We start from the raw sequence: 13,800 nt of genomic DNA, 5'->3' as shown, positions 1-13,800 counted from the left end.
GTTGACCTCTACTGGGTCAAGACTGTGAGTGTGAGATTATGACCAATGCATTCCCTGGGCTAAATACAAGTCTACTTTAATGGGGACTACATAACTCGGAGAATTGTTAATGGGATATAGTCTTTCACCTCTATCTGCCAGTTTGAATTCAGCCCAACCTGGTAGTGATTGAAAGTGCTTATCTGTTGGCTGTCTCATGGTCCATGTGAAAAGAGTTTGGTGGGTTTCAATCCAATCCCTAGTAGACAGGTATCCACATCACAAAACCACACCCGGCACTAAGTGCAACCCTTCGCTGACAGGCTCAGCAGAGAACTCAAGGACCAAATAGGTTATGGGAACTAAAATCACCTCTTCACATTTCCTTTAATAATGGTTGAGGACCCTGTTGGTGGGAAAATATGAGGGAAGGTTGCACTGCTGCTTACCTGTAATCTAGCTATTCTGTGAATGGAAAGTAGGCTTCACTCAATAGGGCATTAGTCCTGCACCATTCATCAGTAATAAATTCATGCTGGGTGAAAGACCAGTTTAATCCTTATTTCATTATTCTGACCCATTTTAAAGATGAACCAGTACTCTGGATGCAAACATCCCCAAAGCCAGAGAAAGTTTGGCTGAAGATTCATATCTCATGGCTTATGCCCAGCTCTACTGTACCGTATTTAATTTCACTTAATAAGAATGGTTGGGACCTGTGGGAATGAGGCACCCAAGCCTCATTGATTTTCAGTAGTATTTGGGTGCCTTATCCACATTCCCAGCCAATAAAAATAATAGTTAACACCTTTAAATCTATGGATCCAAATGCATTTCAGAAAAGTTGGTAAGTCTCATTATCCCAAATTTACAGATGGGGAAACTGAGAGGTGAGGTGAGTTGCTTAAGGTCACACAGGGAGTCAGTGGCAGAGCCAGTACAAGTTTAATATCCACTGGATGCTGCTGCCCCCAAATTGTCATCTAAATATTGAAATGATTCATTTTTAGTGTTGTTTAATCGTTTTTGGCAAAAAATTAAACATCTGTGGCTCTTTACTTCTTTTTTGTAGCTTTTATATCCATTTGCTTATTGGTTTGACAACCACATCTTCCTTTATCCTTGGGGATTATTCTTCAATTCCTCAGAGAGACTTCAATTTTCTCACAAATCTCTCTTCCTTTCACTTAATTTAAACATTTTTGGCCAATTTCATGATTTAATAACGAGAAATAAATTTGGAGCTTTAATAAGCGTTGAGAGAAGAACTTTCATTTCGGCTGGGGATTATGAGGGGAGTTAAAGGTGAAAATCCCGTTAGACATATCATCCGAATTTGAGCTCTAGACCAGCAGAGGGGCTCGATCCTGAGAGATATTGAAGGCCTTCCACTTCCATTGACATGAGTGTGGCCATGTCTATTCTGCATCTGAGAATGAATCTCCCAGCCAATGCCACTGACTTGTGGTAGTGGGGCTTGTGCTAGCACACTAAAAACAGCAGTATTGATGATGCCGCTCAGGCTGGAGCTTCGATTCTATAACTTCGGGGCTGGGAGGAGGTGGTTCAGAGCACCATCTACACAACTATTTTTAGCATGCTAGCATGAGACCAGCTAGCGCTGATCTGTGGACCCAGGCTGGGGAGCTCACTGTAAGATGGAGTGTAGACATACATGGAGATTTTGAGGGCTCTGAGCACCTTGCAGTACTGAGCCTTTTAAAATGCAGTGCTATAATATAAATGCACAGCAGTGGCAGCTCTCAGATATTTATCTAATAACTTTAAAATCCAACTTCACTAACAGCTATCCCCAACCGATCAGCTCAAAGCAGCTTCTCACTAAACCATTAATTTAAAGTAACAATTCACTATGACCTCAGGTTTCACATAAGAGCTTCATGAATCATTTTGTGGGTCTCTGTAAATTATCCAGGCCTAATGCACTCTCATGCTACTTTTCAAGTAGGCATCACTAGAGTATAATCATTTAAATATAATATCACTAGCCCGCAGATATCACTTGATTCACTTTTGATTTAACAAAATCAGATTGCAAAATAAAAAAACCGAATCAATAAATACCAGCACATTTCTGCTAGTTTTTGGTTGGTTTCTGAACTCAGCTTGAGATGATCATGGGACAAAATGTACTTTAACTGTTTTGTTTAAGATTTTTCCTGCTTTCCTGGCTAACCATTAACAACTAAAGGGGAGAACTTTTCAGGTAATTCCCTGAAACGTGAAAAAAATCTTGTGCTGTCTATTTGCACTGCGGATTAATTTTACCCAGCAAATATCCAGTGTAGCTGTAGCCATGTTGGTCCCAGGATATTAGAGAGACAAGGTGTGTGAGATATTTTTGTTGGACCAACTTCTGTTGGAGAGAGAGACAAGCTTTCAAGCCACACAAAGTTGGTCCAATAAAATATATTACCTCGTCCACCTTGTCACCCAGACAGTGAATAAACAGTTGAGCTTCTAGGCACACTGCAGGGTCTAACGTGCCATCAGCTACCTGGTATTTCATAGTTTTACATAGTTTAAGGCCAGAAGGGATCATTAGATCCTCTAATCTGACCACCTGTATACCATAGACCCGGATGGACAAACATTTTGGCCTGAGGGCTACATCTGGGTATGGAAATTGTATGGCGAGCCATGAATGTTCATGAAATTGGGTGTTGGGGTGTGGGAGGGGGTGCGGGCTCCGACTGGGGGTGTGGGCTCTGTGGTGGGTCCAGAAATGAGGAGTTCAGTGCACGGGAGGGGGTCCAGGCTGGGGTTGGGGTGCAGGGGGAGGAGGACTCTGGCTGGGTGTGTGGGCTCTCGGTTGAGGCTGGGAATGAGGGTTTGGGGTGCAGGAGGGTGCTCCAGGCTGGGACCATGGGGTTTAGAGGGGGATCAGGGCTGGGGCAGGGGGTTCAGAGGGCAGGAGGGGGATCAGGGCTGGGGCAGGGGGTTGAGGCATGGGGGGAAGTCAGGGGTGCAGGCTCCAGGTGGCGCTTACCTCAAGCAGCTCCCAGGAGCAGCGGCATGTCCCTTCTCTGGCTCCTATGTGGAGGTGTGGCCAGGCAGCTCTGCATGCTGCCCTGTCTGCTGGTGCCGCCCCTGCAGCTCCCATTGGCCATGGTTCCCAGCCAATGGGAGCTGCGGGGGCAGTATGTGGCACCCCCTGGCTGCCCCTCCGTGCAGGAGCTGAAGGGGGGACCGCCCGCTTCTTCCAAGAGCTGTGCGGAGCCACGGTATATGTGGAGTCAGGCAAGCCCCTGACCCCGCTCCCCGACTGGAGCGCCGGAACAGGGCAAGCCCTGGACCCTGCTCCCCAGTGGGAGCTCAAGGGCTGGATTAAAATGTCTGATGGGCTGGATGTGGCCCCTGGGACATAGTTTGCCCACCCCTGTCATAGACAATTACATTTCACCCAGAAACCCTTATACTGAGCCCCAAGACTTTTGTTAAACCAAAGCATTTCAGTCCTCAGGGGACTAAATTGTTGTGTGCCCTGACAGAGAACAGGAGAGACCAAGGTGCCACCAAGGCCCATGGAGTGGCAGAATGGTGATTAAGTGAGTCATGCCCAGATGATCCCAGCAGGTGATCCACACCCCATACTGCAAAAGAAGGTGAAAGAAACCCATGGTCCCTGAATAGGTGATGGTGGTAACTAGTGATGCTATGAGACTCTGGCAGGGATTGCATGGAGAAAGCTGATGAATGTTTGTTATATTTATGCTGTCTCTGGGTATTTGGTCTGATCTAGTATAATTGAGAGTCCATTAATTTATCTGTGTGTTTTTACAAGATAGACAAGGGAGCCCAGGACACTTCAGGTGGGGTGTTTTTTTGGTGCAGTTTAATAAAAATAGGAATCATAACAAACAGAACAAGAGACTGTCGGAATATCCCAGCTCACTTCTGTTGTCAGGTTAAAGCACAAAAAAGGAAGTGTTCTGAGCTACTATTATTAATTGTATTACCAGAATGCCTCAGAGTCCCAGTCACAGATTAGGATCTCATTGTGCTTCTACAGTGCCTAGCACAAAGGTTAGGTTCCAAAGCAGAAATGTCTGTACAGTGCAAAACCAATGCAACTGGCACCAAAACCGATCTGAGCAAACTATAATCAGCGATACAGAGGCACTGGTTAGAGTGCAGAATTTGGGGTGTACTGCGCAGAATTGGCAAGCCACTTCACGTTTCTGTGCCTCCTGTGTAAAAAGGGGCTAATGATACTTACCTAGGATTACTGAGATAACGTTTGTACAGCATTTTGAACATACAGGGTGAAATCCTGGCTCCAATAAAGTCATTGGCAAAACTCCTATTGACTTCAACGGGGCCAGGATTTCACTTGTAAAGTGCAATCTGAGTGCGGAGTTGTGTTATTAGACATGGCAGTGAATGCGGGGGACCAAAAGGTGTTAATATGAATGCCACGATCACTTAGTATGTGTGCCCAACCAAGTGAGCTGCCTGGTATATTAGCATTACAATGTATCCCCACTCAGAACAGTGCTGAGGCCACGACTGAGAAATGCCTTCCTTGTATCCTCTATAGGAAAAAAAGCTCTCTGCACCCACAAGCAACGGCAGACCTTCTATTCAGCTCAGACACCAGCGGCACTAAGAGATACCTGAGAGGGCACCGTGGGCATTAGCATGCAAATCAGCTCAGCAAGCTCTGGATTCCTGCCACAGAACAACGCACCTGTGAAACTCAGCAGGTATGAAAGGCAAGCATGGGCACACATTATGCTAAGAGTCCTCACCAAGCTGAGAAGGGTCCCTGGTGTAGCCCACTTAGACCCTCCTAAGGGGACAATAACTCCTTCGGTAAGCTGGGGGTTTGTCTGTAATTCTCCAAAGAGGAGGCAGCACTATCTATCCTCATTCTAGCTCATTCTCTGCGTAGAATGGAATACAAGGAGGAGCAGCAGCTAAGAAAGAATCCGCTGTCAGCTGCTCCTCACATCATGGGGTCTGACAGCCAAGAGCACAAGTGGCACGGGAAAGTGTCAGCTTTCTAAATCCTAACCCAAAGCATCTATGGACCTAGCTAGAGGGGAACAGGTGATGGGGCTCCAGGCATGGTACTGGCTGGGCCTTCCTTGCCAGCCTTGCTGGAGTATGGCTACTTTTGGAGTTGGGAGGAAAAATCACAAGCTCTGTAGCTCTCCCTGATCGTGGAAAGGGACTTGCATATACAGATTGGGCACAGGATCTGGCCTCTGGAAAGATGCCGGCCTATTTATAGGATTCCAGCTTTCCTCATGTTGAAGCAATTATTAGCTAACACATGGCAATTCTCCAGCACCTTTCATCCGAAGCCTTCAAAGCCCTTTGCAAATGCAAATGAATTAAGCCTCACAATATGCCTCCCCTCACTCCCATGTGTCAATCTAAGGTACTTATCTGGTCCCCATCACCCTAGTATCTGAGTATCTCCCAGTCTTTAATGTGTTTGTCCTCCCAGGACAGTGCTATTATCCCCATTGTACAGATGGGAAGCTGAGGCACAGAAAGGCTAAAGGATTTGCTCAGGGTCACACAGGGAGTCATTGGCAGATCAAGAAATTGAATCCCCTACTCTCCCAAGTTCCAGCTAGTACTCTAACCACTGCATGATCCTCTTTCTTCATAGTAACGATAATCTTCCCCATTTTACTTATGGGAAAATTGAGGCGCAGAGAGGTCTAGGGAATTGCTGCAAGTCCCACAATAAGTCAGGAGGAGTCTCAATCCCCTGCTTTAACCACTGGTTACTTTGTGCTCTGAAAACAAAATAACCATATGCAGAAGCAAGGACAAGCTGAGTGGCCAAGCACATAGTACTGCGGTATCGTGGCATGCTATGGCATTCCATCTTTGGATAGGGTCCCTTCCACATTGCGATTAGTTCATGTAGCCCAAAGGCGTTCCCAACAGACAGGCCCTGTGCAGTGCTGATAAACTGGTAACATCAGATTTGATGTAAAGACAACAGGCCAGATACTAAGTGGTGCCTCACAGGAAGTCCAGCCCAGTGTGTGCATGAGTTTCACAGTTTTGCACCTCTGGGATTCTGGGCTGTTTCAGGCACCAGCATTAAGTCCCTGGACTAAATTAGAGTAGCCCCTGGAGCTAGATTAATTTACAACTGCTTCCTCCCAGCCACCAGTGGGCTGTTCTGTAGTTCAAAATAGCTGGATTGTCCCAGATGCTCCCCCTCCTGTCCTATGCTGTCCCTGGCCCCTCCCCCACATTGTTGGGGGGTGAGGTTACTGCAGGAGGTGGCGCACTGCAGAAGTTCCCCAAGGGAGCAATCCTGCACCATTCTGCCTCCAGAGTGGCACTAAGGGGCTGTAATGAAGGATGGGATCTTGCCCCGGGGCTGCCTGTGAGGGTTGGTAGTAACTGGGATTTGCAATTTACAGAACATGGGGCAGTCACTAGGATCCAGGGTTGTGTCTGCACAGACTGTGCCTCTATAGTGTCTCCTGGCCCTGAGCTCCATTCAGTCTCTTGGCAATGGCTCTGGTAGAGTTGCACCACCAGAAGCTTCAGCAAACACTGCTGCCCTGGTCCTTCAGGCAATGGAAGGGAAAAGTGGTGGTAGGCAGGGAAGGTGACCGATAAGGTACATAGCATAGATAAGGAAGCTAAATCTGATTTCATAGAATCATAGAATATCAAGGTTGGAAGGGACCTCAGGAGGTCATCTAGTCCAACCCCCTGCTCAAAGCAGGACCAACCCCAACTAAATCATACCAGCCAGAGCCTAAACCTCTAAGGAAGGAGATTCTACCACCTCCCCAGGTAACCCATTCCAGTGCTTCACCAGCCTCCTAGTGAAAAAGTTTTTCCTAATATCCAACCTAAACCTCCCCCACTGCAACTTGAGACCATTACTCCTTGTTTAGTCAGTATTAACTCATACTCTTTTGCCCCACTGGTTTGAGAAAGGAGAGAATCAGCAGAGTAATTATTCCAGAATAGCGTGTCCACATGGAAGTGTTAGTGGAATAGCTATCGTGCAATAGCTATTCTGCTATAACTGTGCTGGTCAATTTCCCCAGGTCATAAGAAACCTCAGCTGTTACTTTTGATCATAATTTGGTATAGAAGTCTGCATTACATTCACACATTTGTCTGCCCAGCTCCGTGCCATCTGAAATTACCAACAAACAGACTCTCTTAATGCCAGAGTGAGTTGTATTTGACACTGGACCCTTAGTACAGAGGCACTTAGCAGTGTCACTCTGGATTTCAGGGTCCTTACTACGCTCTCACCTCCATTTAGGCTGCCTATAGACTAAGCCTGTCATGGTTGATAAATGGTGCAGGAATAAAACTGGAAGCTGTGTGTTCATCTAGTCCTGGTTTAATCTTGCGAGCAATAATCAGAGCATCTCCTGTGAATACCCTCGCAAATGTGCTTGGGCTGTTTACTGTAGACTCTGGAAGAACAATAGGTTTTTGGCAGACAAATCAGTCATCTTAATGCTCACCTGGGAATAAGAGAAGTCCTTTTTTTCACTCTCATTTGCATTTGCTTTAGGCTTAGAAATAAAGTACATCAAATCTCAGCTCAGCGAGAACTAAGCCTGGAGAAAGTTAAAGGAATAAACTCATCAACATTACCTGGGCCCTAGAAAAGGGCTGATGTGAGACCGGAAGTGTTCTCTCTTTGGGGTCTAAAGCAACATGAGTTGTTGGGTCGGGGGCAAACAGAACTGCAGAGATATAGGGCCAGATCATCAACTGGTATAAATCAGTGTAGGTCGACTGATGTCTATGGAGCTGTGCTATTTACATGAGTGGAGTATCTGGCTCATATTGTGTATTAAACCCTCTCTGTGCTGCACTTCAGTTTGTATCTGTAGTACACAGTTCGGGCTAGGTCCGTAGCTGGTGTAAATCAACATAAATCCCTTGAAGGCCATACTGATTTATAGAAACTGAGGATTTGCCTATTTAAGAATGCTAGCAGCTCATTAACAAAAACCTAAGCCTGTTAGAAATGATTCCATTGGTAGTACCTTTAAATTCCAGTGGGCACCTTGAAGCAAACATTCCACTGCAAACCATTGCAACCCTAGTCAAAAAGCAAAACTAACCAAAAAACAAAAGTGAAACTAACTAGCCTAGTCTCATTGATCCAACTGTGAAAAGGGCAATGCCAAATAATGTAAATAGTGCAAAAAGTAAATATTAAATCTTTCCAGTTTTAATAATCCAAGCTGTTATTTGTCACAGTGATAACAATATTTGTTTTGAAACAAATGTTTCAGTATTTGATATGTGGTATGAAAACGTATATAGAAAATATATAATCACAAACATGACTGTCTGAAAGCTGGCCAGTGACATTTGGGTCTTAGAGGATTGACAGCTCTATTGATAACCACAGTACTGGAATATGAAGAGGAAACTAGAATATTGGGCTAATAAAGTTGCTTCCTTCCCTTTTATTATCTGTCTCTCTTCAGCAGACCTTTTTGGACGCTGGTTTTAAGTTGCACTTTACACTGTTAAATGGTTGCCACGTTCCACCCTGAGAAGCAGCTGCACATTAATGGGGTTTCAGCTGATCCCTGCCTACAGTTTGTGAAGTACTTTTATCCCAAAGATGCAATATTATTTGCTGTAAAAGGGACTATTAATTCAGCTGGAATGGAGTGCATTCCTTCCTGAAAAATCTCTCAAGAGGTGTATCCATTGTACTGATCCAACTGATAAGAGACTGAATTTCTCACCATGGCATCAAGTATCAGAGGAACCTACTTTTACTGAATTCATCACTACTGCTTTCAGGTGTGTGTTTTCAATCAGTTTGTGGCCATCAAATCATAATGGGATTTCTGGCACTTTGGGTTCTTTATATTCTACTCAGCAGGCATTTGTGCACATTTATCTTCTCCTTTACGAACTCTAAAGGAGAAGCTGAAAGTTGAATAATTTACAAATTATGCCCACCAGCATTTAGACTTTTCCCAGTATGGCAGCAGCATCTTTGGAAGGGAATTTATAAGACACTGGACTCTTAGGTATCCTGGTTCTCCCTTGTTTTTCTTTTAGATCTCTATTTAAAGTCTGGTTTAGAGTTTTTGCAGAATAAGGGCCCAGTTCTGATCTCATTTATGCTACTATTGTATCAGCGTAACTCTACTTGCTTTTATGGAGTTACTCTTAATTTACACCAATGTGAATTTAGAATCAGGCCTTTAAATGTACAACCACATTTCCACTGAAGTCAATAAAACTATGCCCATTTTATACCTGCTGACAATTGGGCCCAAAAGTCCTGTTAGAAGGGGTAGGAAGGACAAGGGGGATATTATAGGTAATTAGTTAGGGACCAAGGGATTTAAGTCCAGTTAGCTGTGGCTTGTCTCTTTGAACAACCATTTTGCCTGTTCTTATAGGCAACGTATAACAAGGTTTCCTTAAACTCAGTGTTGAATCCTGCCTCTGTTTCTCCTTTCTTACATACCCCCGTAGACCAATTCACCAGCCAGCTGAATCAATGAAAGGAAGCTCTTTCCTTCCCTTTTCCCAGGAACCTATTACTGTTCAAACAAACTCAATCTAACATCAGTCAAAACAAGAATACCAGGTCCTGCTGCATGGCCCCTCCTAAGGTATCTACTTCAAAAGGCTTTAGCTTCTAATATTACTTACGCTTTTCCCCACCCACTTCTTTCACCTAGCTAGCATTACACTAAACCCTTTCCTGACCCCTGACCAACCCTACACCCTCTAACTCTCATCCCTGAGTTAACTTCCTGTCAGACCTTTCTCTCACCTGGAGGGAGGCAACTGATTAATGACTGGCAGGAGGGCTGACCCTTAAAGGGCAACCCAATCCTATGACATCACCATCAAGGAACATTTTTGGTTCTGAAATGGTTAAACAGTCATCTTCACTATTATCCAGTCAGAAGAACTGAACTAAATAATACAAAAAGGTAATAACTGGAGATATACCAATCTCTTAGAACTGGAAGGGACCTTGAGTCCAGCCCCCTGCCTTCACTAGCAGGACCAATTTTTGCCCCAGATCCCTAAGTGGCCCCCTCAAGGGCTGAACTCACAACCCTGGGTTTAGCAGGCCAATGCTCAAACCACTGAGCTATCCCTTCTTGTCATTTTCAGCTTGCCACAGTCCTGTTGGCTTGCAAGCCTCAAGATGTGCCTCTTGTGTTTTATTGATGCTACCAAGTTCAGTAAACAGCCCCTCTGCTAGTCTTGCAAAGGCCTTAGGGCCGCATCAACACCTTCCCAGTGCCCACAGTTAGTTACAGGCTGGACGTCAGGGGGACGTGCTGAGTGAAAAATTAAACTGCCTGGAATGCAAAAATGAATAAAACTTTCATCAAAAAAGAATCCCCAGAGTTTTTGTTATTTTCATACTAGAGCTTCTCCTAACCAATAAGACTGGCCAATCTGGAGGATGTGTGTTTTCATATTAACAGGGGAGGAAGGTAGCCAAGGGAATTTAGCTAATAGAAACACTCAGTGTCCATGCCTCCTGGGTTCTGCAGCGAATCTCTTGTAATGGAGAGGGAGGCAGGGGGGCTCTGGTGAAACAATTAAAAGGGATTAAAGCCAAGTACTATATTTTAATTGATCTAATCGTCGCCTCCCAGTGGACTCCACAGAGCGATCTTACTAGAATTACGCCCATTTTCTCAAGTAATGGCTATGCTGGGAAAGTGCAATTTGGATGGCAAACCACTCCAAAGCTTGACCTTCATTAACATGTGAGTGGGATTGGCCAAATGAAAGAGGCCATCAGAATGGTTTCCAGAGTGAGAACAAAGGGGGGAGGGCAGTGTCCCACTCCAGTTTGAGTGTGTGTTCCTGCTCGGTTTGTATACTTGTACATGGGCCATACTTATAGGCTGGGGAACGCGATCCTGGAAAGCAGTGTCTATGAAAAAGATTTGGCAGGGAGCATGGTGGATAAACAGCTAAACATGCGTTCCCAGTGTGAGCCTGTGGCCAAAAGTACACCTGTGTAAGCTAGGGCTGCATAAACAGGGGACTAGCAAAGAGGCATAGAGAGGTTATTTTTAACCTCTTTAATTTCGCAGTGGTGCAGCCGCAGCTAGACAAATTCAGACTGGAAATAAAGTGTAAATTTTTAACCGTGTGAGTAACTGGAGCATTGGAACAATTTACCAAGGTTTGTGGCGGATTCCCCACTTTTAATTCACGGTGGGAAGGTTTGCTATAAAATATGGGCTCAGAATTCTTTTGGGGGCAGCGCAGTGCCCTCTGGTCTAGGGCAGCCTGGATGAGCACAAGGGGCCTGTCTAGATTTTGTGAGTACACCATGTACGCCCCTCCTCTGTGTGTGTGCTGAACGACACCAGCCAAGGCCTTCAAACCAAAGCAGCTTTTATCCATCCACTACTATTTCAAGGTGTATTTGTATTTTTATTGTAAACAAGGTGATCAAACAACAGAAAAAAAAAACAAAAACCCAAGCCCCCCCCCCCCCCCTCAATATACAGACTCTGATAGAAAATACAGCCTGGGAAAGGGAAGCTGACATAAAAGTGAAGACAAATCAAGAGCGAACCGCGCTGGTTTATTTTTCCTGATGGCCTCAGTCTGAGTGACGCCTGGGAGATTCCCTCGGCATAGCAAAAGGAAAAATGTCTGGCACTGTCAAGTTCTCTCTTTAGTCACTGCAGCAACGGGGGGGAAAAATCAGATATGATAAATGATGGACAGGACTCTTTTCTTTTGCTAACCTGTAAATAAATTTTCAAAAGCGAGTGTCTTTTGATGAATAGTGCCTGGCACGCATAAGAACATGTTGGCCTTTAAACAAACATAAGAGGTTTTTCTGATGTCTCCAATCTTCTTGTCAGGAATGCAAAATACGCTGGCAACTCGTAGAATATGTGCTATGAGTTACCACTAAAATCAAGGGCCCACCTCCCCAGTTGTTAGAAATCCACCCAGCACAATTGGCTTTAATGCAGTGGCACTGACTTTCACCAGTGGAGGAGCTGGTACAAGGAGTCAAACTAGATGCCAAGACTCAGATCCCCCACAGTATTTAAGCTCCTAGCTTCTATTGAAGTCAGTGGATGTTAGGTGCCTAAATAACTTGGAGGATCTGGGCCAACTCTGTGCAAATTGAGCTGGCCCAATTAAACATCAATTTAGCTGTACTGATTTACATCTGTAGAAGATTTGACCCCCAGGAATCTAGCCAGCAGCTAATATAATGCTAACTACTTTGGATGTCAGAGGCAGGGATCAAACCTGAGACCTCTTAAGCTAAAGTACATCCCTTTTTAGCCAAGGCTATAGCAGACTCCTTAACAGCTACCTCCCCTAGCCACTGCTATAAGAGGATGGAGAGCCATATGCTGTAAGCAGGAGTTACATACTCCCCCGAGGCGGGGAAGTGTATCTTGGACTGCAGAGACTTCCGTGAGTTGAATTCCCCAGATGAGCTATTACTTGTAATACCAACCATTCTGGATGTCATCAGCAGGGATCAAACCTGGGACCTCCTGAGCCAAAATGCAGCACCTCTACCACATGAGCAGAGACACCTTTCTCTTAGCTAATGCTGTAGTGGGCTTTTGAATGCTAGCTGACCTAGCCACCACTAGCAAGGCCAGAGTGTCACATTGAGCAGGCAGGGGTTACACTCAGACTTTGCTCCAAACCCTCAGCTGGTGTAAGCTGCCCCTGACTCCACTGACAAAATACAGCTACATTAATGTACACCACTGGCTCACTCTGCACACACTGAGCAGAACTCTGACTTAGGCCCTGTCCACATTTGGATCAAAAGAAAGCTGGCTGCGATCATGTTTAAACACACATTGCTAGCATGGCTTCCCTGACCAAGGGATTATGTTTTTCCCTCATCCCCATCAGCTAGCTAAATGGTTGGAGAGAGATTTTACTCAGTTATCAACCCAAACTTCCCTTCTCAGGGCAGAAGCCAACAATATCTCATGGGGATAGGACAAATCTTCCCCTAAGGGCAGGTTACTCCATTACTGTTTGGTCTCTTGTCCAATCCCCCTGCCTGAATCCCCATCCCTGTTCTGCTAGTGAGGCTTGCCAACCCAGGTCCTTTTTGTCTGCCTCTCCCACACTGCTCGCAGGCATGGGACACCCTGCCTGAGCCGCTCAGCAAAGCCACTGCTCTCGTCTCCTGCAGACTCAGCTCTATGATGTCAACATGGAACTAACCCCGACTGACCGTGGCAAGGTTTTGGTGTATTTGGGGGTAGTCTTGAATTGACTTGCCCCCTCCTGCTTCCCGCCGAGAACCCCAGAAGCATTATGGGCCAGATCCTCACTGCAAATGAGTGTAGCTCTAGTGAAGTCAGTGGAATTATTCTGATTGACAGCACCTAAGGAGCTGGCCCTGTTACTGAAACACTGTATTATCAGACAGAGGCCAACTCTCACATGCTCACGCTACGTGTATGTTTCATCTTGTCTCTACCCTCCCAGCTCTGTTCGTTTAGAATGTGAGATCTGCACAGCTAAATAGATTCTGAGGTCAGAAGGGAACGTTATGATCATCTAGGCTGACCCCCTGCATCACCCAGGACAGAGCCCCTTACTGAGAGCAGGGACTGTTCCCTACTTTGTATTTTTTTGGGGTGCTGCCAAAAAGAGCTACTATGTAATAATCGCCAGTGCCCATTGCAGGTATCTGCATTCTCTGGGTTTCTTTATACCCTCCTGTAAAGTATCTGGCTACAGGTTACTGAACTAGGTGGACCATTGAGCTGATCTGCTACAAGGAATCCTGTGTGCAGGGAAACCATGCTAGACCCCTTTTTCCAGCAA

General features: G+C 45.4%; 1 long non-coding RNA gene across 2 annotated transcripts in view; it reads left to right on the top strand.

The window, feature by feature from the left end:
* LOC120375852 overlaps window positions 1-13,800 on the top strand; it is a 35,878-nt gene that overhangs the window by 3,479 nt on the left and 18,599 nt on the right. For both annotated transcript variants that reach the window (XR_005586835.1, XR_005586834.1), the window contains exon 2: window positions 4,541-4,706. This is a non-coding gene — a long non-coding RNA (uncharacterized LOC120375852). The remainder of the gene's footprint in view (window positions 1-4,540; window positions 4,707-13,800) is intronic.

Source organism: Mauremys reevesii, linkage group 12 (assembly GCF_016161935.1).
Source record: "Mauremys reevesii isolate NIE-2019 linkage group 12, ASM1616193v1, whole genome shotgun sequence".
NCBI lineage: Eukaryota > Metazoa > Chordata > Testudines > Geoemydidae > Mauremys > Mauremys reevesii.
The sequence above is the reverse complement of the archived record's forward strand: the minus strand, read 5'-3'. Positions and strand labels throughout refer to the sequence as shown.